Genomic DNA, 23,988 nt, shown 5'->3' with positions numbered 1-23,988 from the left:
ATCATTTATTCAACCTTGTGTCGCTCCAAACCCATAAGACTTTCATTGATGTTTTTTTTATGGTTTAATTTGACAGCATCTGCGGTTTGGAATCACCTGGGAATGCACAGAGTTTTAGTTGAGAATCGACATGGTTCTCAGGCTTCTCAAGCACAATTACTTTTTTTTTATCTCGTGAAAATAGCAATTTAAATGGTTAGTTCCCCCAAAAAATAATAATTAATGACAGAAATTTCATAGTGTAATGAGAGAGCGTTATGACATAGAACAAGGAAGCGCTGCACTGTTCACACTACGTCAACAGCAGGCCCGGATTGGCTAATCGGGAGCACCGGGAGAATTCCCGGTGGGCCGGTCTGTTTTATTGGCCAGGAGGGCCAGTGTTGTCATGGCACTGGGTTGAATGCTTTCCTTATAGGCTCCAGTCATAGCGCAGCCCCACTACTTTTTTTATTATTATTTTATCGCAGCCCCACAAAAAAAAATAAAGTCACTTTGTTAGAGATGTGCGAACAAAAAATAAGAGATACAAAACATGGATAATAGCCTATAGGCGCAAAGGCGGCGCTGAAAAGGCCAAAATAATAAAATATCTCTAGAAACTCAAGCGGCCAAATAGCCTACGAGTCAGGGCCGTACCGACCATTGAGGTCTCCGAGGTCCGGACCTCGGTAATTTTTCCTGAGTGTATAATGAACATTGTGAAATAATTGCCTAATATTAACTGCTGCAATGATTCGCATATCGAGACGATAACCGACCTTATCATCTGAGCTGCTTCAGCACTCAAACACCGCTCGTCGGCAATGGCAAAATGTTTGAGATGACCGATCAAAGCAAGCGGGATTTATGTTCACAGAAGCGCGAGCCGCGGCCGCGCGCGAATCCCAACGCGACGCTTCACGAGATAAGGTGCAAGTGGCTAAACTAAACAGCTGTTTTAAGATAGAATTTTTAAACGACCGACATAAATAATCACTTTGCAAAGAATGTATCAATCTAAGCATCTTCAGGAAGGGGAGATTTACAGGTAAAGATAAAGAGACTGAGAGAAGAACGAGAGAAGGAGATGGAGATGAGAGAGGAGAGCAGGTAGAGCTATAGCCTATTGCATACTGTGCCCATAATGAGAATAACTTTATTACAATGGATTCCTATTTAACACAGTCAGATGTTCTTTGCCAATGACAGTGGAAAAATAATATGCCCCCGAACCCCCTAGATCACTTTTGGGACCTCTGTATTTATAAAACACTGTGTACTGATATTGCACTGAATAGAAAATTATATTTTTGAAAAATACAATGAATTACAAGGCTGTACAGAACAGTGCACTATTGCAGACTTAGGCTCAATCCCAATTCACCCCTTGCCCCTACCCCTCCGTTTTGCGCGTTCCCGTGAAGGGGTAGGGTTGTCTTAATTCTTTTTTGGTTGGAGGGGTAGGGGGAAGGGCCAGATAGCCCTTGAAAGATTGGGCCTTATATACTGAGGGTTTAATTACAATATTTTAATAGTCAGTTGGGAACTAAAGTGGGCCGGTCTAAGGCATGAAACTCCAGGGCTGAAAATGAGTCCCACTCCGGCCCTGGTCAACAGCGTAGGACAATGACATGGAAGAGAAGAGATTGTTTTATAAAGTTGTTATTTTGGGGGGTTGCGCACAAAAAATATTTTTGTGGCTTCATAACATTAAGATTGATCCACTGCAGTCACATGGACTAGTTTAACGGTGTCTTTACTACCTTTCTGGGCCTTGAAAGTTGCAATGACGTTGCTGCCCATGTGGGATCAGAAACCTCTCAGATTTCATCAAAAATATCTTCATTCATGTTCAGAAGATGAACAAAGGTCTTACGGGTTTGGAACGACATGAGGGTGAGTTATTAATGATAGAAGTTTCATTTTTGGATGAACTAACCCTTTAAATTGCTATTTTCCTTTTGCACACCCACAGATTGCACAAGTGTTTCCATCTGTGCCCTGTCTCATATTGCTCTGGCACTGAGTCTCACAGAAATTGCATGTGACATATAGCACACAGTTGCAGTGCATGGCCTGAGGCTAAGAAGTACTGCTGCTCATACTGAGGGTTCATGATTTAAAAATATCCCTAAGCCCAGCTATCATCTTTAGCGTGTAACTTGTCCCGCACCGGAATTAATGATTCCTCATGTAATTTTAGACTTACCGTTTTTGACTGGAAAAACTAGTGACCAGAATATCATAAAGGGCCCTATCTTGCACCCAGCACAATTGACTTTGTACACGACGCATGTATCATTCCTATTTTGCACCCGACGCACAGCGGACTTTTCCCTCCACAGACGCACGTCGGTAAATTAGGGAATGAACTTGTGCTCCCGGGGACGGTTCAGCGAAAAGAGGAGGCGTGTTCTGGCGCAAACGTTCCCTGGTGCTATTTTGCAGTTTCAGAAAACAATTTGCGTTTGCAGATGCTATTTTAAGGGCGCATGCTTGGCCATAATGTAGCGTGTGCACAACGCGCATACACTTTGCTTCTCTACTCTACACAGACGCAGCATTTCCCATTTTTGGAAACTATACATAATTACAAGGAAAAATATTACCACACGAGGGAAATCATTGTGGTGTCCATGAAGATGAGAAAAAATAGGTATAAATCTAGCTTACACATTTACCCAAATTGTTCAGGCTAATTGTAGTAATGACAGATCAAACCTGTTTGACCAATAGTGGCAAGACACATTGGTATGTTAAGGACACCTGATAAAGTGGTTTCTCCATCCCCTTACAGTGTCACTTCTCTGTGTTTTACGGCCCTGACGAGAACGTCGGTCTCCTCGGCTGTGAACCGCTCCTGGTGTGTGTCTGGCAAATCTGCTGTTATAATAGCAATCCGCCATAGAACAAGCCCTCCTGCTCTTAAAGGGAATGTGAGATGCCTTAAATAGCTTGAATGTACCTCGACACTCTTGCCTCATTTAGTATACGCGGTTCTATGAATATGCAAATGAGCCCCGCCTCCCCTCACTCACTCAGCTCAGAGATCCACTGGTTGACGATCACACGTTGATCTGATTGGTTACAAGGTAGTTTGTGACGTCAGAAACACCAGCGATTTCAAAGCGTTTCAAAGCGTCATTGGTTCACTGCAGTTTAAAGGAGAAAATACTCAGCAATGGTGTCGACTTATAAACATATAACGACTTATAGACATATAGACAACATTGAAATCTGGATTTTAACCACAGGGGGTTAAAACTTTAAAGTTAGGTCTTAAAGTTTTTGTGAGTGGACCTTAGAAACCGTCCTCAACACCCACATTCAGTAGTAGTGTGTTAACAATCACTCAGCCTGGCAACTGTTCCCAACCCTGGCATAGTGTTATTGATGAATGCGGCGCGTGTGTTTGGATGGGAGTGTGATGCATATCCATGCATGTATCCTGTCAGAGGAAGCACACGGTTTCGCTGTGGCCCCTCCGGGCACCATATGGCCCTCGTTCCTTCTGAACAGGATAAGTCTGTTGTTTCCGTCTCCTGGCAGAGATCGAGCAGATTTGTCTTGATTTTACTGATACAGATCGCATAATGATGCTTTCCACTGAAGCAAATTCACTGGCAATATATCATGTATAAATCTGCGCAGTGGTGCTTGAGTTATCATATTATTTCTAATATACAATATCCGCAGCAGCTGCACAGTGAGTAGTGTGCATACTCATGATACATGACACAAGATTTGCTCTTCTAACGAAACATCTAGCTGCTTGCTGAGGCTCAAGACCCTGATACACTTCAACAACTATCGAAGAACGAACAGTGTGAACAAAATCAGACCAAAATGAAGTTGGTAAATGGTGAATGGTAAACGCCTTCAAACTACCATTGGTTCGTGGTGATGATGTAATATGTGGGCGTGGTTCTGAGGCTCCGCCTTCTTTGAGGTGGAAATCTTTTCCGGTTCATTTCTTCCGTTCAGTCCGTCGAGGTCAGACTCGAGTAAAAACATGAACTCACCGGAGAGCTGCTTTATGGTAGAAACTGAAGTTGTAGTTATTATTGAAAACTGATGCAGTTTTGTTCATGTTTAATGCTATAAAGCTGCTTGCTTTAAAGCACTCTATTTGATAAAGTGTGATTTTAATAAACCTTATAAATAACCTGACTGGAATGCCGAATCGCAGAGCTGGTGCGATCATAACCACATCGCTGTGATCAGATGCTTTCTTAACTGCTGTTGTCTCACCGATGTAATTTTTGTTGTGTGATTATTTTGTTATTGAGAGGAAAGTGCACAGCTGATTACATATTCATCTAAACGCGGCTCTCAGCAGCGTCAGTATGTTCACAGTAAATCACTGTTCAGGTTTTTTAAACTTCTTTTTACCCCTAAGAGAAGAATACCGTGGGTATATCATGCCCCCATTGGTTCATTGAGTGCTTGCATGGCCTTTTAACCGCCGGTTACTTCAGAGCGTCTCTAGGATTTGAGGACATTAAGGGTTTATAGGACTGGGTTTACAATATTGATCAATTGATTTTAACTTATCTTCATCCTTATGATCCCAGTATCAGTTTTAGTCTGTGCTGTCTTCTGTTGATGCATCAGCTTCACTGTCTCCTCAACAGTCTGCATGTCTACTGCCCGTTATTTGGGTCTAGTAGACAAATATTCACAGCTAAAGCCTCCAAAGCCCAGTGATATCAAAGCCAGGCTTCTGTCTGTCGGCGGGTTTAGAGTAAAATTACCAACCACAGTTCAGTTAGCTTTCTATTAAATGCCACATAAAGACATGTAACCGGCTCGATGACAGGATTCAGTACACTTTTAAGGATAAAGGATTGGATAAGATGAAGGAGTTTTCACAGTGATGCCAAAGAAGATCCCTTTTTAGTTCTTCAAAGAACCTTTCAGTTCTTTAAAGAACCATTTTTTTTTTCTTTGTGTAAAGAATAAGTTCGTTTTTGTCGAGTATCATATTTGATACACCAGGCTTTTATGACAGTGATAATTTGGATCTCATTCTCTTTTAGAGGCAATTTGATGCAATTGCTGATGTGAACAAAAGTTAAGATGAAATTTGGTTAGCTTGTATGTAAATCAGTTAGATCTTAATAATAGTATAGCAGTTATTTACATAAAATGCATATAAATATCAGTCGTCATTCTATACGTATCTACCAATAATATGTCTTATGTGAGATGATATTTAAATGCTTAGTTGTATGGTCAAAGCTCTGTAGTTTTAAAACATATAATGCAGTTAAATAAAATGATGATTGAGAGATGAACAAATAAACCTTCCTCAAAAGCCTAATGATCATATTTGATACTTACATTTGAACATTATTTTTTAATAAATTATGTATGAACTATCAAATAACCTTAGTTGCTTAGTTCCATTAAGTGTTCATCTCAAAATATGACTAACAGTATAAAAGTAATTTGTAGATTTACTTTATAAAAATCACTAAAGATTCCACTGCAAAAAGACAAGTGAAACACAAGCTGAAGGTGGACATTTGTACAATTACACTAAAACTGTGTTTATAGTCCTTTCTTCCATATTGTACCGTATATCCGAGTTCAACGCTTCTGGAACAATAACAAAAGTAGGGCGGGGCTTGATTTTGTCTGTGGGGAATTGTTTGGCTGGTTGGATGGTTGTGGTTTGCTATTGGTGGATCTCATGTGAGTGACAGGTTGCCCCGCCCTCGTAGAAGACATGCTGCAAGAGGAAGTTATTCTGATTCAAGATTACCAGGAACATGAATTAAAAAAATAAATAAATAATAAAATTCCTTAAAGGGGTGGTATAATGCCCTTTTCACAAGATGTAAAATAAATCTCTGATGTCCCCAGAGTGTGTATGTGAAGTTTTAGCTCAAAATACCCCACAGATATTTTTATATAGCATGTTAAAATTGTCACTTTTTGAGGGTGAGCAAAAACAGACCGTTTTGTGTCTGTCCCTTTAAATGCAAATGAGCTGCTGCTCCCGGCACAGGGGGCGGAGCTACAACAGCTTGTGTTCTTTTACCTCACACACACACACTGAAAATGTCAAAACTTTTAGCCTTTTATGTTCAAACCGGAGTCAGACGATGATGGAGAGACTCAAGAAGAAGTGACAACATGTAGAAGCAACAGGACATTTCTAAACGGTTAGTTGATGAATTTATGTAGCTGATGTGGAGTTATCTTCTGGTCATTGATTAGCATATTCTTTCTTGATAATCTATAAATCACATTCCAGGGGGCAGGGTTTATGTAAATTCTAGGGTTGGAATTCTGGAGGAATATTGTGTAGTCTCTACCAGCCGTTTGTTGTAGTCCTTAAAAAACTATTTCTTTAAAATAAAATATCTCCCTTTGCTTTGAACTTTGTACGTCGTAACTTTGCAGATGTTGTTTATGCTCAAACAGCAACATTACACACTAACTAAAGTTAGAAAAGTCAAATCATAATCAACTACCCCTTTAAAAAAATATGAATATAGTAAATTTTGCTTTAGTGTTGACTTTAAGAGTCTAGAAGGGACAAAGGACCATGATTTTAGATTAATACAAAATAAACCAAGTTTAACACAATTTTAGCCAGTAAAAATGTATGGAACCAGTTACATAATTAGGAAATGTTGAAAACACAAATGATCAAAACCAATCAAAGACTCAAAGTCTAAGAGTGAAAGATGCATAGTTCCATATACACACAACTTTGGACTTGAAGGCCTCTGTTAAATACAGAATAACACTGCAGTACATTGCAAATAAGGTGTAGTCGCTCTCAATTTCTCATTAGCAGTTTGCAATGGTCAGTCCACCGGCCAGTACGTGAATGGACTGGAAAAGAGATCCAGGCCGAAGCCAGTTTCCCAGCACTGCATTCGATATCTTAATGTGTGTATGATTATGACCTGCTTTGCTCTCCAACATGGCGGCTCTGCCCCGCGAGATGCTGATATCTGTAATCACTTGGCCAGCTGCTTCATTAATGAGATTTCGCTGCGTTTCGACGAAAGTCAATGTACTTTGGAGATAAAGCTACTGTTTATCCTTTTAATGTGTCACTTTAAATACATTAGGCCTTTTTTGGCCGCCTGCCCTCGTAATCCTGCATGAATAGTGGCAAGGCAAACCATTTATAACTCCAGCCATAAACATCAGCGGCATTGTTTTCTGTAATGATGCTAATTTTCTTGTAGGGAGGGAGTTTTTGTGTCGCGCCCAGGCTAAATTGTATTAACGCTGAATAGGATTGCATTAAAGGCGTATTGCAAGCAGTGGAGGTTTATGAGTGCGTGATAATAGGATGTAAAATGCAGGTCACCTTGGAGACGGAGGACAGAACAGATGAATGACAGAAGCATTGGAGAGCAGAGATGTAACGTATTCACATATGAATCAGCATTTATATTTTCTCAGCAAAAGGAAATGGTTTGATTTGATGCTCTGCACCATCATGTTATGTGCTTCAAATGAGAAAAATAGCCAAAAACTCACAGTGCCTTCACAAAGTCCAAGACTGAAAAGATCTAAACAGACAAAGATGCAAAATGAAGCTGTAATGATGAAAAGAAAGACACTAAATGCAAGATAAAAGCCACTGCTTTTACAGTGCTATGCATAAGTTTAGACACCCATGCTAAAGTTGACTAAAAAGAGGAATAAAAAATCATCTTTTGGAAATTGAACTTAATGCCTTAATTAAAAAAATTTGGAAAAATCCAACCTTTAAGGACACCAATTTTTTTTGTGAATGAATAATGTATCGTAAATAAATAAATGTTCTTCCTTAAAATACAGGGTGCATAAGTTTGGACACCCCTATGTTAAATTCCCATAGAGGCAGGCAGATTTTTATTTTTAAAGGCCAGTTACTTCATGAATCCAGGATACTATGCATCCTGATAAAGTTCCCTTGGCCTCTGGAATTAAAATAGCCCCACATCATCACATAGCCTTCACCATACCTAGAGATTGGCATGGAGTACTTTCCATAAGATCATCTCTCAATGCAAATCAAACTAGCTATTAGGCTAACTGAAATAAAACCATGCCAATCTCTAGGTATGGTGAAGGGTGTGTGAGGATGTGGGGCTATTTTAATTCCAAAGGCCAAGGGAACTTTATCAGGATGCATAGTATCCTGGCTCCATGAAGTAACTGGCCTTTAAAAATAAAAATCTGCCTGCCTCTATGGGAATTTAACATAGGGGTGTCCAGACTTATGCACCCTGTATTTTAAGGAAGAACATTTATTTATTTACGATACATTATTCATTCACAAAGAAAATTGGTGTCCTTAAAGGTTGGATTTTTCCTATTTTTTTTAATTGAGGCATTAAGTTCAATTTCCAAAAGATGTTTTTTTATTCCTCTTTTTAGTCAACTTTAGCATGGGTGTCTAAACTTATGCATAGCACTGTACATGACAAAATGTCTCAATGCATGATTGTGTTTTAAATGGCATTAACAACCCTTTATTTCCACACAAAACTGAAACTTTAAGTTTTTATTGCTATTACAATGAGTAAAAATAGAATTTAAAAAATAAAACATATATAAAATAAACTGATCTCAAAGTTGACTGCTTTTTAACCTGCTGTCAAACTTTCTCTGCACTCAATTGATCACCTTGAATTTCATTAATTATGCATTACTGACTAAATATTGTAACACCAAAAAACATTTTAACCAGAATGGAAGCAGATGTGAATGTAGTTTTAAGTGCATTATTAATGTTAACATTCTTACATTAACATTGATCAGCATTACAATCTTGTGTTAACTATTGGCAGATTTTAGACAGTCAGTTCAACACCACCTATAATGCCCGTGCTGTCCCGGACGAAAGATGAGCAATCGTGGAGATTTCTGTGGTCGTGGCTCTTAAACTTCGTACTGTGGTCGCAAGACTGCCTTTGAATCTCTCTCAAAGATAGCCTGTGATCATTTTCTGTCAGAAAGTTAGCACGATCATCTCACACGACCTGAGTCTACTGACTAGCCAATAAAAATGCAACATCAAATGTGACCCTGGACCATAAAACCAGTCACGAGTCGCACGGGTATATTTGAGGCAATATCCAACAATATATTGTATGGGTCAAAATTATAAATTTTTCTTTTATGCCAAAAATCATGAGGATATTAAGTAAAGATCATGTTCCATGAAGATATTTAGTAAATTTCCTACCGTAAATATATAAAACATGTATTTTTGTGAGTGAATGCAGCACAATCGCCAACATAAATGCACAACTTTAACCCTGAGGAGATTAACCTTAACCTTTAACCTTTCTTACCTGAGGAGATTTTCTCAATGTTTCGATTTTTTTGCACCCTCAGATTCCTGATTTTCAATAGTTGTATCTCGACCAAATATTGTCCTATCCTAACAAACCATACATCAATTGAAAGCTTATTTATTCAGCTTTCAGATGATGTATAAATCTCAATTTCAAGAAATTGACCCATGTCAACAGCCCATGAAAATCAGGTTTTGTGGTCCAGGGTCACATATGGCGTATTGATCAGCGCGACATGGCGCTAAAACTTAAAACTTCTTACTGTACCTCAAGCTCCATTTACAAAACTGTCATGCCGAGTTAGCCTCTTTTCTCTAGCCATGACCGTGTCCATATTCCCCTCTTTTGCTTCCTCCTCTTTTCTTCAGCGCACATAAAAACCACTATTACCAAAGTGCGATTCATCGTGCTCTATTTGTTCACCACTAGCGCATGATGATGATGTTTATTCTTCTATACTACGATTCAATAGGTGTGATCATCATACAGTCTGCATACATGTCATACCCAAGTTTATTAGATCCTTGTCGTACAGTGTGATTAACGATCTTATAGGATTGCAGAAATCTCACAGTCTGTAGCGCACATACAACAGCATGTGTTTGCCTCTTTAGAATGACGTGCCTTGATAAATGATGCCCTTTCGGAGACGCTACGTGTGTAAGGAAGCAAATAAGGCCCATTTTGTTTTCCTTTGTGACTTTACACATAAAGCATGTCATTATAGACGCAACATACACTGTAAAAAAATTCTAACCCTCCCAAATCAAAAATTTCAAGTGACCGATAACATCTAAATTTTTCAATTGGCCCAAGTGAAATTCTGTAAATTATAAAATTAAATTTACAGATTTTCACTTGGGCCAATTGAAAAATTTAGATGTTATCGGTCACTTGAAATTTTTGATTTGGGAGGGTTAGAAATTTTTTACAGTGTATGAGTGTTGTGACTTCTATAGCCCAAAATGTTACTAAAAATAATATTCAAGTATTACAAATTATTGCCAAAATATATGCTATCCGACTGTATCATATCATAAATAGAGCATCAGATACTACCTAAATCTTTTTTCTTTGGATTATTTTCATGAGCTGAGCAGATAAAAGAGGGAAAGCCGTCAATGGTGTGTGTGTGTGTGTGTGTGTGTATGCGTGTGTGTGTGTATGTGTGCGCATGTCAGCGTCTGATTGATGCCCACCGGAAGTGATGGGTTACTGAAGTGGGTTTGCGTTAGTTTTGAGCCAGAGACTGTTGCCGATCAAACACACACACACACACACACACACACACACATGGTGTCGTCGTGGTGTTTCTGGGACGGTGTCAGAATGAATGACACACGTTAGCAGTGTGACTGCGAGACGGAGCCGCCAGCAGACATTTCATTTCAGAAGACAAGGGCAAGTATTTATAGATCCATTTCCGTTCACGTTAATTGCTAGTGCTGTGTCTCATTATAAAACTCAGTTTGTTTTCATTTCAGGGCTTGTTAGCGATGAAAGCGCTCGGCAGAAGTCACAACACTCATATGCTGTGTCTAAAATTACATGCTGAAGAAAATATCAGCAGTGCAATTTTGACGTAAGAAGCACACAGCTTGTTAAGACTGGAAAATACTCTGATTCAGTGGCTGGTTTCACGCTGCCACACGAAATTAGGCCATTTTACGTGTTTTCAAATGTTCAAATTATGTAGAGAGAGAGTTTGAAATGGTTTTATGTTTTTGAAAGAAGTCTGCATTACAGTATAATCTGTAATATTGTGAAATATCATTGCAATTTTAAATTACATGTCTTCTTTTTTTAAATATATTTTAAAATGTCATATATTCCCGTGATGGCAACTTTTAATCGATAAAAGTATTAATTTCTTTATTTTTAAATTTATTTTTAATCTTTATTTTTAAATTTCTAAAAAAAATGGTAATGTACAGTCAGTCTGGATTCACCAGACTACTCTTTACTTTAATAAAACAAGACGTATTACCCCACTATTACATGGCTACTTACTGAATAAATAAACGAATGCACTTGAAATATTAATTGGATCGTGTTTTCTTCATGTGTTAGACGAGAGCATGGAGTTATACAAAAGAAATGAGACACATACAGCTGTGTAATAAATTCATTTTTAAGACTGCAGTCAGTACAATATAGTGTCATCATATTTGACCATGCAATACTTAATTGACCAATCAGAATCAAGTATTCCAAGTATTCCAAGTATTCCTCTTTTGTTTTATTTAGTGAAAAAAGAGTGTAAACTTGCAATGGCTTTTGTAACTAGATTTGCATACACATTATTAATCTATCTACAGTCATAGCAAACTTCTATTCTTACAACAGGAAGATTCACACATTTTAGAAACCCTCAGCACGATTGTCTTGCAGCGAAGCACCTGCGGACAGAAATGATCATGTTTCTGTAGTTTGTAATATGATCTCATTGACTCTCGCTGCCGGAAATGTACAGTCAGATCTTACCGTCTCATTCTTCATGCATCACTGCACTCATAATGTGTTGAGAGACACATGTCATGTGGTGTATTTCCTTATTGGTTGTGTTTGCCTGGGCCAGCATCACTATTACTGATGCTCATACTGCATCCAAACAAAATCTTACTGAAAGCAATCATTTTGAGATATCAACCTAAAGTTTGAAACACAACTCTTTCAGATTTTGGGCTTTGATTTTTTGCAGTTTTAGAGTCCAACATGTTTTGAAAATATATATTTTATATAAAATATGAATAGTTATTTTTTTTTTACATTGTACATTTTCATAAACTACTATAACTTTTTTTTTTCTATTTCACTTTCTTAATGTATTTCACTTCTACAAAAATCTGCCAAATGTCTTCTTTAAAACAAGACCAATCTTACATCTATATTCCAAAGCATTCTTGAATTACAACCGTTTAAGTTTGGAATGTGCATTTTCATGTCTATTCAAAAAATAAAATTAAGAGTTAAACAAACCCCTAATCCAAAAGTATTAAACTTGGGGGCAAATCTCATCCTGCAGCGTTTGTCCTGAAGACATGAAGGATTCCTCAGATCGTGTGTGTTGTTGAGGACAGTGTGCTGTTACTTTAAGTGATCAGATGCAGTTTTCACCTGCTGGGTGATAAAACACGTCACTGTTTATGTGGCGTGACTGTATGTTTTAAAGGGGTCGTGACATGGATTTTTCTATTTTTTTTTATTTGTTCCTTAAAATGTAATTTATTTTTTTGTAATTTATTTAACATTTTTCAAATAAAATTGTAATGAAAAACTTTTAATATCACTTTCTCACTATGAGAACTTAGTACAAACAAACCTGTAAAAATAACTTGCGTGCGATGAAGGAAAGCCTTGTTTTGCCCTCCACGTAGCTGTTCATATACGGGTATGACGTCACGTGAAAACTATGAATTTCATACGCCGATATATTCACCCATGTGACGTCACAGATGCCACAATTCAAAACGAGCCGTGTTTGGAACTTGGTTAAATAAAGGCTTTGTTTATAATGACACTTGCAGGATGATTTAATGTCTCAAAGACCTCTAATATGCCAAAAGACGTCGTGACCCCTTTAAAGCATATCTAAGTGCTGAATGACTGATATTACACAGGAACACAACACAGTAACAAAAAAGAAAAGAAAATATACATGACCACATCCCCAGAGTTTAATTACAAGGATTATAACTTCGGATAAATGTCTCTGTTGGCAGTATTCACACATTTGTTTTCTCCCAGCATGCGACCCTGTTTATGACTTGTGACTCGGCTCTAATTGCTCATATATATGAACCCACCTCTCCCTCATAATTAATGTTTAATTTCACATGCGAAGAGATGATCTCTAATAGCTAAACGAGCGTTTTCTGCCATCGGATCGAGGCAGTCCCACCGACCGGCCTTCATTAGCACCAGCTCTCAGTAATGGCTGGACACTTTATACTCAACATTAGCAGAAACACCAGTGTTGCACACATATTACACAATTACAGCGCCAACGCACATAGCACTCTCTTGGGCGTTTGTAATTTTTTTTTTTTTTTTTTTTCATTTAAATAAAGCTCATTGCCCTGAATCACAGCGACTCCATTTCAGCGTGTAATAAGACGTCCATGTGGCGTTAAACTGTGCTAATATTTAATTTGAAAAAAGTGCAGTGAAGCATGGAGCTAATATGAGCATTTTGCTAATATTGTGTGCAGAAATTGTTCTTTATTCTTATTTCTTATCTTTGAATGTTTTTGTTATACAGAAGCTCATTGAGCCAAAACAATGCTGACATCTCCTCTTACTTTCTTATTTACTTGTTAACATGTCATTCACTGACAACTCGCCAGGCTTTGAAGTGGGATCTTATTATCTTATTATTACAGTTAACTAAAACCATAACAACATTTTCAAAATTTTGATTATAAAATAAACTGAAATAAAATTAAATATGCAAAACTAAAACACTATCATTTTTGAATGAATGAATGAATAGGAATGATAATAATGATGATAATAATAATAATAGTACATGTAAAAAAGCAAGTACTAAATTACTAAAACTTTAATATTAAATAATCATAATTATAATAATAATAGTAAATATACAGAGCACACTACTAGATTACTAAAACTTGAATATTAAATAATAATAATAATAATAATAATAGTAAATATAAAAAGTACACTACTAAAGTACTAAATCTTTAATATCAAATAATAATAATAATATATAGAAAGACACTACTAAATTACTAAAACTTTCAAATGTATTTAAAAATAAAAACATTCAAAATATGAATAAAAACTATGAAAATAACACTGTCACAGACACATTTGAAAGAAGTAGTCAGCAACACGTCAAGCTACTAGCATTTGTTCATGATCAAATCTAAATGTACATCAATAAATCCTCGAATCACGAGGCTGTTGAGGAATCTGTCCGGTAATGTCCAATAAATCAGCAGTGACATCATCTTGACCGAGACGTGTCACATGATCACAAGTTCTCTTGTCATCGCTGTCTTCCTCTCAGCCAAACTCTCCTCAGTTCTGATTGACACACACACACACACACATATCTCCAGTCCAGGTGTGTCAAAGCCTCTGTGTGTCTGAGATGACCACCTGACCTTTATCTGTTTCAGATTATGACTAGTGCTCATGTTTTCTCTCTTCATGGACATTTATCATAGAAAGCAGGACTTTCAGCAGAGAAGCAGTCTAACTATATGCAGCTAAATGTGATCCACATATAGAAGTTTTAAAGGTACAGTAGTAAAAACTGAGTCCTGAGAGATGTCTCAACTGTTTTCAATATTGATAATAATAAGAACATTCATTTATTTATTTATTTTTGCCATCACTGGAATAAAACGAAATTTTAACAGAAAACTGTAATAATAATAATGTTTTCTGTATTTTTGATCAGATAAACGCAGCCTTGATGAGCAGAAGAGATTTATTTTAAAGACATTAAAAATCTCAAACTTTTGAACGGTTTCACTGTCAGTCATTGTATGACATAAGATCTGCTTCATTTACAGTCAGAGAGATGAACATTTATTATAATCGCTGCAAGAAACCTTGAGTAGCATTGGCACTGAACTCATATACAAAACGACCACTTTAAGTACAATAGAAGAGAACATTTAAAACTTCTTAGAATTTGTGCATATCACTTGAAAAGAAATACTTTAGAAGAAAAGTTACTATGTTTTTCTGCTCTCATAATCACTTGTTAGTGTCTCATTAGTGTAGTTAGTGCAGGGAGTCTGCAGAGTTGTGTGTTTACAAAATATCAAGTTGTCTAATTATGAGTAGAAATGAACATCAGTTTAAAAGTGTTTTTAAATGATACTGAAAAAAAATCCTGACCAAACTTAATGACTTATTTTGAGTAGTTTGATTTGCTGTTTACCGATAGCGAGTGAAACAGGAGGGAGATGGGATTATAAGCAAGACGGTACAGTAATTGCATCATGATAATTACGTGTTTTGTCGGATTTTTGATACTCTGGATTGAATTCTGGTCCAGCGTCTGAAATGTGTATTATTAAATGGATAGTTCCGGTCCTTGATTCTGATTGGTAGAGCCTCGTTCGATAGAGATCATGATCTAATGTAAAACATGAACATATCACAAACTCTCTGAATGTTGATAGATTCTGTATCTGTTTTAAATCTAACTGTACAAGCTGTGGATGATTATCCTGATATTGGTGATGTGAATAATTGAAGGTTTGGCGCGCGCACAGAGAGTTTGAGCTGATCTCTCCAGGTTCATCACAGCACACAGTAAAGAGCTTCTGGCCTGCCAGCTTTTATGAGGATAAGCAATGCTGATGCACGCTTGTGTCCCTGCCATGCAACTGTCAATGTTCTGTCGCACACACACACACACACACACACACACACACACACACACACACACACACACACACACACACACACACACACACACACACATATCTTTGTGGGGACTCTCCAGAGGCGTAGTGATTTTTATACTGTACAAACTGTTTATTCTCTCCTGTAACCCTAACCCTAAACATAGAAAACTTTCTGCATTTTTACATTTTCAAAAAACATCTTTTAGTAGCCTACTACTTCTATTTATAAGCTATATATATATATATATATATATATATATATATATATATATATATATATATATATATATATATATATGTCATAGATTTTTTATTTCCCTAAACCTAACTAAGTCCTATCTCATCTGACCTAAGTCTACCGGGGCTGTCTCCAATCGACGTTCTCCCTGGGCCGTCTCCAATCAGCCATCCCTAATGTCTCCAATCGACGCTTAATATATAGTCTACCTAACTAACTTGCTTCCCTAACTAGCTTTTTCCCTGCACAGGAATAATCGACAAACAGACTTTAGCTAATGTCCTCTAAATGCTTTAATCACGGCCGGAGGATCTCTCGTGCAGTTCTCAGGGAATCTCTCTCAAGAAGAAGCAAGGCCGGAGGATCTCTGACAAATTCCATTGAGAATCCCACCAGCTAACACGAATACAACAGTTTTTATAGAATAAGGAGGTATGGCAAAAATCTCATGCTGCATTACATAATTTACCCACAATTTGATTGGTTTTCATAGACAAACCCTTCTGTTACTAGGTAAAGCAAACTTTGTTTTAATGATTACTTCATTGTTAATCACAAGGTTCAAATTTAGTCATCTGTCTAGTTTCATTTCCCAGATGTGTTATTTATACACTCACACAACCAAAGTAAAAGGGGTATGGCAACACAACACACAACATTCAAAAACACAGGACAGAACGTTTTAGTACATTGTGTTTCAAAGTGTTATCATGTTAGGCCTGAAAAGGAAATAAGGTTAGATGTTAGAGACATGGTTAGTTTGATATACAGTTTACTATTTTATCTATTAAAAATCTCTATATAATGCACCCACATTTTCTCACAACTCTTTAAGTTAATTTAAGACTTCATTTACCTCATTAAAAACATAATTGTGTTTGTTTTTCTGGTCAAGTGCTGTCTGAAGCGGCTTTCTGTGCGCACAAGTGTGTGTGTGTGTGTGTGTGTGTGTCACTGACTGCACTGCGTTCTCTTTTATGTCTTATCGTGCTTGAATGTTTTAAAAACATTTGCATGAATGTGTGATAATGTAACGCTAGCCAAAGGATGACGGGGAAAACGAATGCTGTGTTAATTGCGTTAAATATTTGTAACACTTTAAACTGAAAAAATATTATAGTGTTATTATATGTTAGATACGTACATGCATATTTTTTTTAAATGTACTAAATTGCAACTAGTACATTCAAATACATGATAGACAAGTTTCAATAGTAATGACAATAAATTCTATTTTAGTTTGCCATAAATGCTTGTCAGTACGATCACAACGCACTGACCCAGCGAACCAATCACAGCACATTTCATATTTCAGGAGGAGGGGCTTCATCGAAACAGGAACTAATGACGCGCTCGAGCCAGACTGGGGAGAGAGGAGCTGTAATAATGTAAAATATGTGACAAATCATGTGTTTTTTGAAGTTGTACATATTCTAGTACAAGGGCATAATAGGAGCCCTTTAAGTTTTGTCCTATTATGAATGGAGAACACCATGTTTGACATTTCAAAAGTGAATGTTTATCATCACCTGCATAATCATTTATGTTTATCGTGCATGTCTATAGCACAAACAATGCAGGATACTGCAAAGTTGAATAATTAGTATTGTTTGTTCATATCCCCTTGTATGTACAGTATGTGCAAAACCCAACACAACATTTCCAGCATATTCTCATGAAAAACGAGCTTATGCTTCACACATTTGTGTGTTTCCCTGTTGTGCAGTGTCACTGAAATCACACCCAATATGGCCGTTCTGGGCCGGAGTGGCTGTGTGAATATGATTTGTGAAATTCAGATACTTGCAGCTCGGTCTCTGCCAAGTGTGCTGATTGCTTTTCTTTGGGAGAAGCACTTGAGCCAGGAGTCGAGTAATAAGTGTTTTGCTGACTGTAGGCATCGGGAAGCTTTTGTTGGAAAGTCATCTAGGGCATAAACCACAGAGTCGCAGAGGTTCAGAACAACAGCGAGGCCTTAACAAGGACGTGTAGATGCTGACTTAATGAGATCACACGTGTGTCGGAGACACAAGCTGGACTGGGACGTCCCGACGGGGGAGGGTGAAGCCTTCCAGTGCCGGTGCCCTTGCTGGGAGTAATACAGGGTGTGTTTCGGAGAGTCCCAGCACAGGTCCGGTTGTTAATGGGGTTACACTAATGAATTACACACAGGCCTGTGGTGAGGGGACGCTGTCTCCTGCTTTCAAGTGGATTTGAGCCCAATGACACCTATTATTGTTGTCCCTGTTCTGGGAACAGAGAACAAGACACAGCCTGAACGTTTTTTTTTTTTTTTTTTTGTCAGCATTTGCATGGCTCCTCTATATAGAAAGCAGTGTTGAGAAGTAGATAACTACAGTAGTGATGCTACTGACTCAGGTGCTTTCAAATCAGTGTAGCTTTTCCAGTAGCTAACTAGTTTTTCCAGCAAGTAGTGGTGTAGCACGACCAAAAGCTACACTTCTGATGAACCTGCAATGCATTGAAGCAGCAAGTCTTCTTATTATCACAAACTAATATTGTGCATTACCACGGCCGCCATCTATTGGTATGTCACGCATCTTGTGTTTTTTATTTCTCTGAGAAGAGATTGTCTGATGATTATGTAGGCTAAAGGATGTGCAGGAGTGGACTGATATTTAATGTCAGTCTTCAAGCACATACCGGTGAATAATAGCGTTTTTACATGCAGTTTCTGCATAATTACATGCAACTAACCCTAAACCAAACCAAACCATAGTCCTAACCCTATAGTAAGTAGTTACGTATTGTAGTTACTTAGTACTTAAATGTGTAATTACACTGTAACAAACCGTGTAACAAAGTGCAACCCAAATGTCGGTCCCACTTTATATTAAGTGGCTTTAAGTACTATGTACTTACATTGAAATTAATAATTTGATACAATGGACTTATTGTGTAACTACATGTGTTTTTACATTGTACATACATTTTTAAAAATCCTGCATGTAATTACAGCTGTAATTAATCTATGTAATTACATTTGTAACTACACAGTTGACCCTTCCCTTACACCTTAAACCCACCCAATCCACCACACCTGTCCCTAACCTTACCCGTACCTCAATAGCAGCAAAAGTGTTTTACAATACAACATGAACAAAAATTTTTTTTAATGTAAGTACTTAGTACTTACAGCCACGTAATATAAAGTAGGACCCAAATGTCTATATCTTATTTAATTACAATGGTAGTTTAATCTGTCCTTTTTCATAAAGTTCATAACACTGTGTTTTGCGCCATGGCTTTGGCAAAGCATCTGTCAATCGAACACATAACAAAATCGAGATAGCTTAGTGCAACTTTCACACGGCAAAGGCATTGGTAGTCCGCAATAGCTAGTTGAGCTTGACTATTTGTGGGAATTGTTATTTTTCTTATTATACAGTTAATTGATTATTAATTCAACAGATTCAACAAATATGTTTCATGGTCTTAATCGTTGTATATGGCCTCCACACTGTCTAATGAATATTGTTCTCATTGTATTGTAGTCTTACTTAAAACACTTATTGTGTGGCTTCTAAGGCAGTTGCGAGACAGTTCACAAAGAAATGAAAACTCTGTCATATTTTGCTCAGCCTCATGTTGTTTCAATACATAGTTAAACTGGTTCAATTATGACAGAATTGTTTTTTTTTTTTTGGGGGGGGGGGGGCATCCTTTAAATGTTTAATAATCAAATGTCTGTCTCTGTGAGAGTTATATTACACTAAATCATACATGAATATTACTTTTAAAGACATGCAATTCTGTTCAGGCGGGAGATAAATATGCCAGAGGACAATTTCTCTGGTGATGCAATCAAGCATTATCAAGTCATAATAGTGTTTTTAATTTTGCCAGGATCATCATAGCGGTTCATGCATTTCTCTTAATTATACTGTGGTAGACACAGGTTTCTTTTTGGTTCGGCTTCTTTCTTTGCTGTTAAACAATGGGTGCAGACTTGAGCAAACTATGTACAGTATTTGGATTAATTAAAATACATCAAACATACCATGTTGTCCCTCTTCAGTTCAGCCATGGCCCTGAATGCATATAATTTATTCAAATGTATTCAGCTTTGAGTAGCGACAGTAATCCACTCTAAATTGATCTAAATGGCTTGAAACTTTTGGCTTGCTGCCTGGAAAAGGAGTTTTTAAGCTAATTGAAGCTGATCGTGTCATCTGATATGGTGGGACGCTGATGCTAATATTCACTTGACCACTTGTCTTTTATTTGTGTTTATTTTCTTTCGATGTCTTGCTCCAGGGTTGCCCTCTGTAAAATATGACGTGTTTTTATTATAAAAGATCTGTTCCTTGTCACGGTCGATTACTTGCTCTCTGCTCTTCGCTGTTGTATTAAAGGACATCTGATTAAAAAACTCTGATAGCAAGTTTCACACACTACAGATTTGTAATACAATGCTCAGCAATTTCTGCCTGCCTGTCCATTAGTCCCAAAGATGCTGAAAAAGTGCTTTTAGAGTTTTACACATACACAAAAAAAGCTAAATTAAGTAATAAACGCATCATTGACCAGACTGAAAGATGTATGTAGAAGTAGATGGAAGATCAGTTTTAACTAGTGACTTCTGTGAAAAATAAATACATTTATATGCTGCATACTTTTAAGTACAAACTTAAAAATACTAAATGTATTGTTTTTGGACCCTTAATTAGTTGAATTTTACAGAACTTAAGTGCATTTTTATAATTTCATAATTAAACAGTTCTAATTGTATTAACCAATATTGACAAAACATTAATATACTGTAACAAATGTATTGCAAATTGTTAGTTAATACATTAATCGGACCTTATTGTAAAGAGTTACCATATGCTATAGTGCCAACTGGTATTTAAATATACACATTTGTCATGATAAAGTTGCAATTTAGTTTAAATGTAATACTGAGTAACACACTACAGTTTTAACAACTTTACATGTGCAAATCAAAATAAGTGAACTTTTTTTAAAGTAGTACAAACGATCATTAAAACAAAATGATTTGAAATGTACTTTAAAGTAAAACGTTTAATTTGACATTATTACAAAGTGCACTTTTTAAAAGTGTACTTAAGAAACATATAGTCATTAAAGTGTACTCTATTTAAACACACTTACGTGGCATTTTATTGCATTAATAGTGTCTGAAAGTACAGTTTTTAAAAGGTCCTTTTAAGATTTGAAGTGCACTTCATCAAGTGCACATTCAGTAGAATTAAAGGAGTAGTTTACTTTAAAATTAAAATGAAAATTAGCATATGATTTACTCACCCTCAAGCTAAGTGTATATGACTTTCTTCTTTCAGGCGAATACAATCGGAGTTATATTAAAAAATGTCCTGGCTTTTCCAAGCTTTATAATGGCAGTGAATTGGAAACAACAGATTGAAGCATCTATCCGTCATAAACAAACTCCACACGGCTCCGGGGGTTAATAAAGGCCTTCTGAAGCAAAGCCATGAGTTAGTTTGAAAAAATAAAAATAATAATAATATTTATCATGTTACAAAGTAAAATTCTAGCTTCCGGCCAAACGCAATTTACACAACTTGTGACGTCAGGAGTACTTTGCATTATACTCACATAAGTTGTGCTTAGATTTAAGTCAAATCCCAATGTTTGCTTTGCCGGAAGCTAGTTATTTTACTTCATAAAGTTTTAAATATGAATATTTTTCTTACACAGACTCATAGCTTCACTTCAGAAGGCCTTTATTAACCCGCCAGAGCCGTGTGGAGTTCGTTTATGACTGATGGATGCACTTTTATAATGGATAGATGAACTTTTATGATGGATGGATGCACTTTTTTGAGCTTCAAACTGTAGGTTGCAATTCACTACCATTATAAAGATGCGTCAGGGTGATTATTAATATAACTCTGATTGTATTCGTCTGAAAGAAGAAAGTCATATACACCTAGGATGGCTTGAGGGTGAGTAAATCATGGGGTAATTTTCATTTTATAGTGAACTACTCCTTTAAGTGCACTTCTTTCCGATCCCGAAATGACGCTGAACTGAGAACTGTACGAGGTCTCCGGAGATCTGAAAGAGAAATCTAACAGCACTTTTGTTGGAGGTCAGGATCTTCCTGATTTCCGAATGTCCCGTTCTCAGCATCCGGCCACTCTGTGCTCCTCCAGGATCAATTCCCTGCGTCTCGTTACTGGTGAAACAGCTTTACCTCACATCTGAAGCTCCTTTGAAAATATCAGGCTTATTACTCCCGAGGTCACGCTGAGTGGTCAAACCGCAAACCCGAGTCGATGGAAAGGCCATCGCACGGATCTGATCCCTATCTGGACACGTTTTATCAGTTCTCCCCTCAAGGTCTCCATTCCTCTCCAAATAACAGTTCGGGAACAGTTCTCACTGGAGCGTATAGAGGTGTACAATCACACGCTGGAGATTTTTGATTATGCTTTGAGGACTGAAGTCGCTGAAGCCGATCTCTGATTCAAGAATGATTGAAGATCAATCCAGCCGTGCTTATGAGCCGTGTTTGATTATCATTTGTACCGGAATGACTGATTTAAGAGGCCGTTTGTTGACTGGAGATGGCTGAAATTAAAGGAAATTTTCAAAATGAAAACCTCACCCTCATGTCGTTCCAAACTCATGTCTTTTCAATCCTTTAGGATTGAAGAGGTTTTCAAGCTCCAATATAGAAAAAAAAATCCTCATAACTGTCTTCTAAATACAGTAGCTTTGTGAGAGGATCAGACTGCAATTCATGATTCACTATTATCCTCCCCTCCACCGGAGCTTTCAAATCTTGTTTTAATGGTTTAATATATATATATATATATATATATATATATAATAAGTTAAGTTAATATTTAAGATTATAAGTTGCCATGTCACGATTGCTTATGAAATGCACAAAACTAATGAATGACATCTGGTCCACTATAATATTATCCATATAGTATTATTGGTATTTTTAAGTAGCTGATATTTTGGATTTAATTTTAGCTTTAGTAACTTTATTATGTTTTTTTTTTTATGTTTTATATTTATATTTATGTTTATTTGAGTTTTTTGTACGTTTAGTACTTCAAGTTTGATTTTATTTCAGTCAGCTAATGCAACATTTCTAATTTTCAGATAATACAAACAGACAATAAAACAAGTTTTTCAAATAATATTTATACTTTAAAATATATTTAATATATTTAGCATTTATATTTTATTGTATTACAGCTCTATTTCAGAACAAAGATACACAACAAAAACTTAGTGTAATAGATTTACATTTAGTTAAACCTAATATGATTTAGCATGTACATGTGCAAAAACAAAGTTGAACTGAATTATTATTTGTTTGCTGGTTGTACGACTTAAGATTGCTGTGAATGTGAGTAAATGATGACGCAGTGTTTGAAGCAGTGATGCCAGTAACTTCAATGAACTAATAAACACTTGAAACTTGTCAGATGTCAGAAAGTTAGAGGTGCGGTTATCGCGATTGAACTCGGAGACTCTGTTTCAAGCACATCTGACAATGTCACCTTTAGATTAAAGACGTCAAGAACCGTTTGAGATATCAAAAGAGTGCTGGTATGAAGAGACTCGATCTGATGCTCGGAAGAACATGTTTGAAGTTGGGAAAATGGATGACTTGGTTAGGATGTCATAATAACTCTTCATTTGACGGCAGAGATTATTTCTAGTCTAATATGGAAGTTCAGGTGGAGTCACACAAATCCACAAAGAACCTTCATGATGGATTAAAACACAATATATGCATGAATCATATATAGTGAAAACAGTAAAATTGTGAAATACTATTATAATTTCAAATAGCTGGTTTCTACATGAATATAGTAAAGTGTAGTTTAATCCTGTGTTCAAAGCTGAATTTTCAGCATCATTACTCCAGTCTTCAGTGTCACATGATCCTTCAGAAATCACTCTAATATGATGTTTTGATGATCAAGAGACATTTATGATTATTATTAATGTTGAAAATAGTTGCGCTGCTTCATATTTTTATGGAAACCATGAGACGCTAACAATTAAAAAAGTTTGGGGTAAGATTGAA

At 36.7% G+C, this 23,988-nt stretch overlaps 1 protein-coding gene across 1 annotated transcript in view; it reads left to right on the top strand.

Annotated features, from left to right (window-relative positions):
* astn2 (astrotactin 2) overlaps nt 1–23,988 on the top strand; it is a 455,595-nt gene that overhangs the window by 63,747 nt on the left and 367,860 nt on the right. The window lies entirely within an intron of this gene.

This window comes from Scardinius erythrophthalmus, assembly GCF_964197995.2.
Source record: "Scardinius erythrophthalmus genome assembly, chromosome: 5".
NCBI classification, from domain to species: Eukaryota; Metazoa; Chordata; class Actinopteri; order Cypriniformes; family Leuciscidae; genus Scardinius; species Scardinius erythrophthalmus.
Note: the sequence above shows the minus strand (reverse complement) of the source record. Positions and strands in the feature narration are given on the sequence as shown.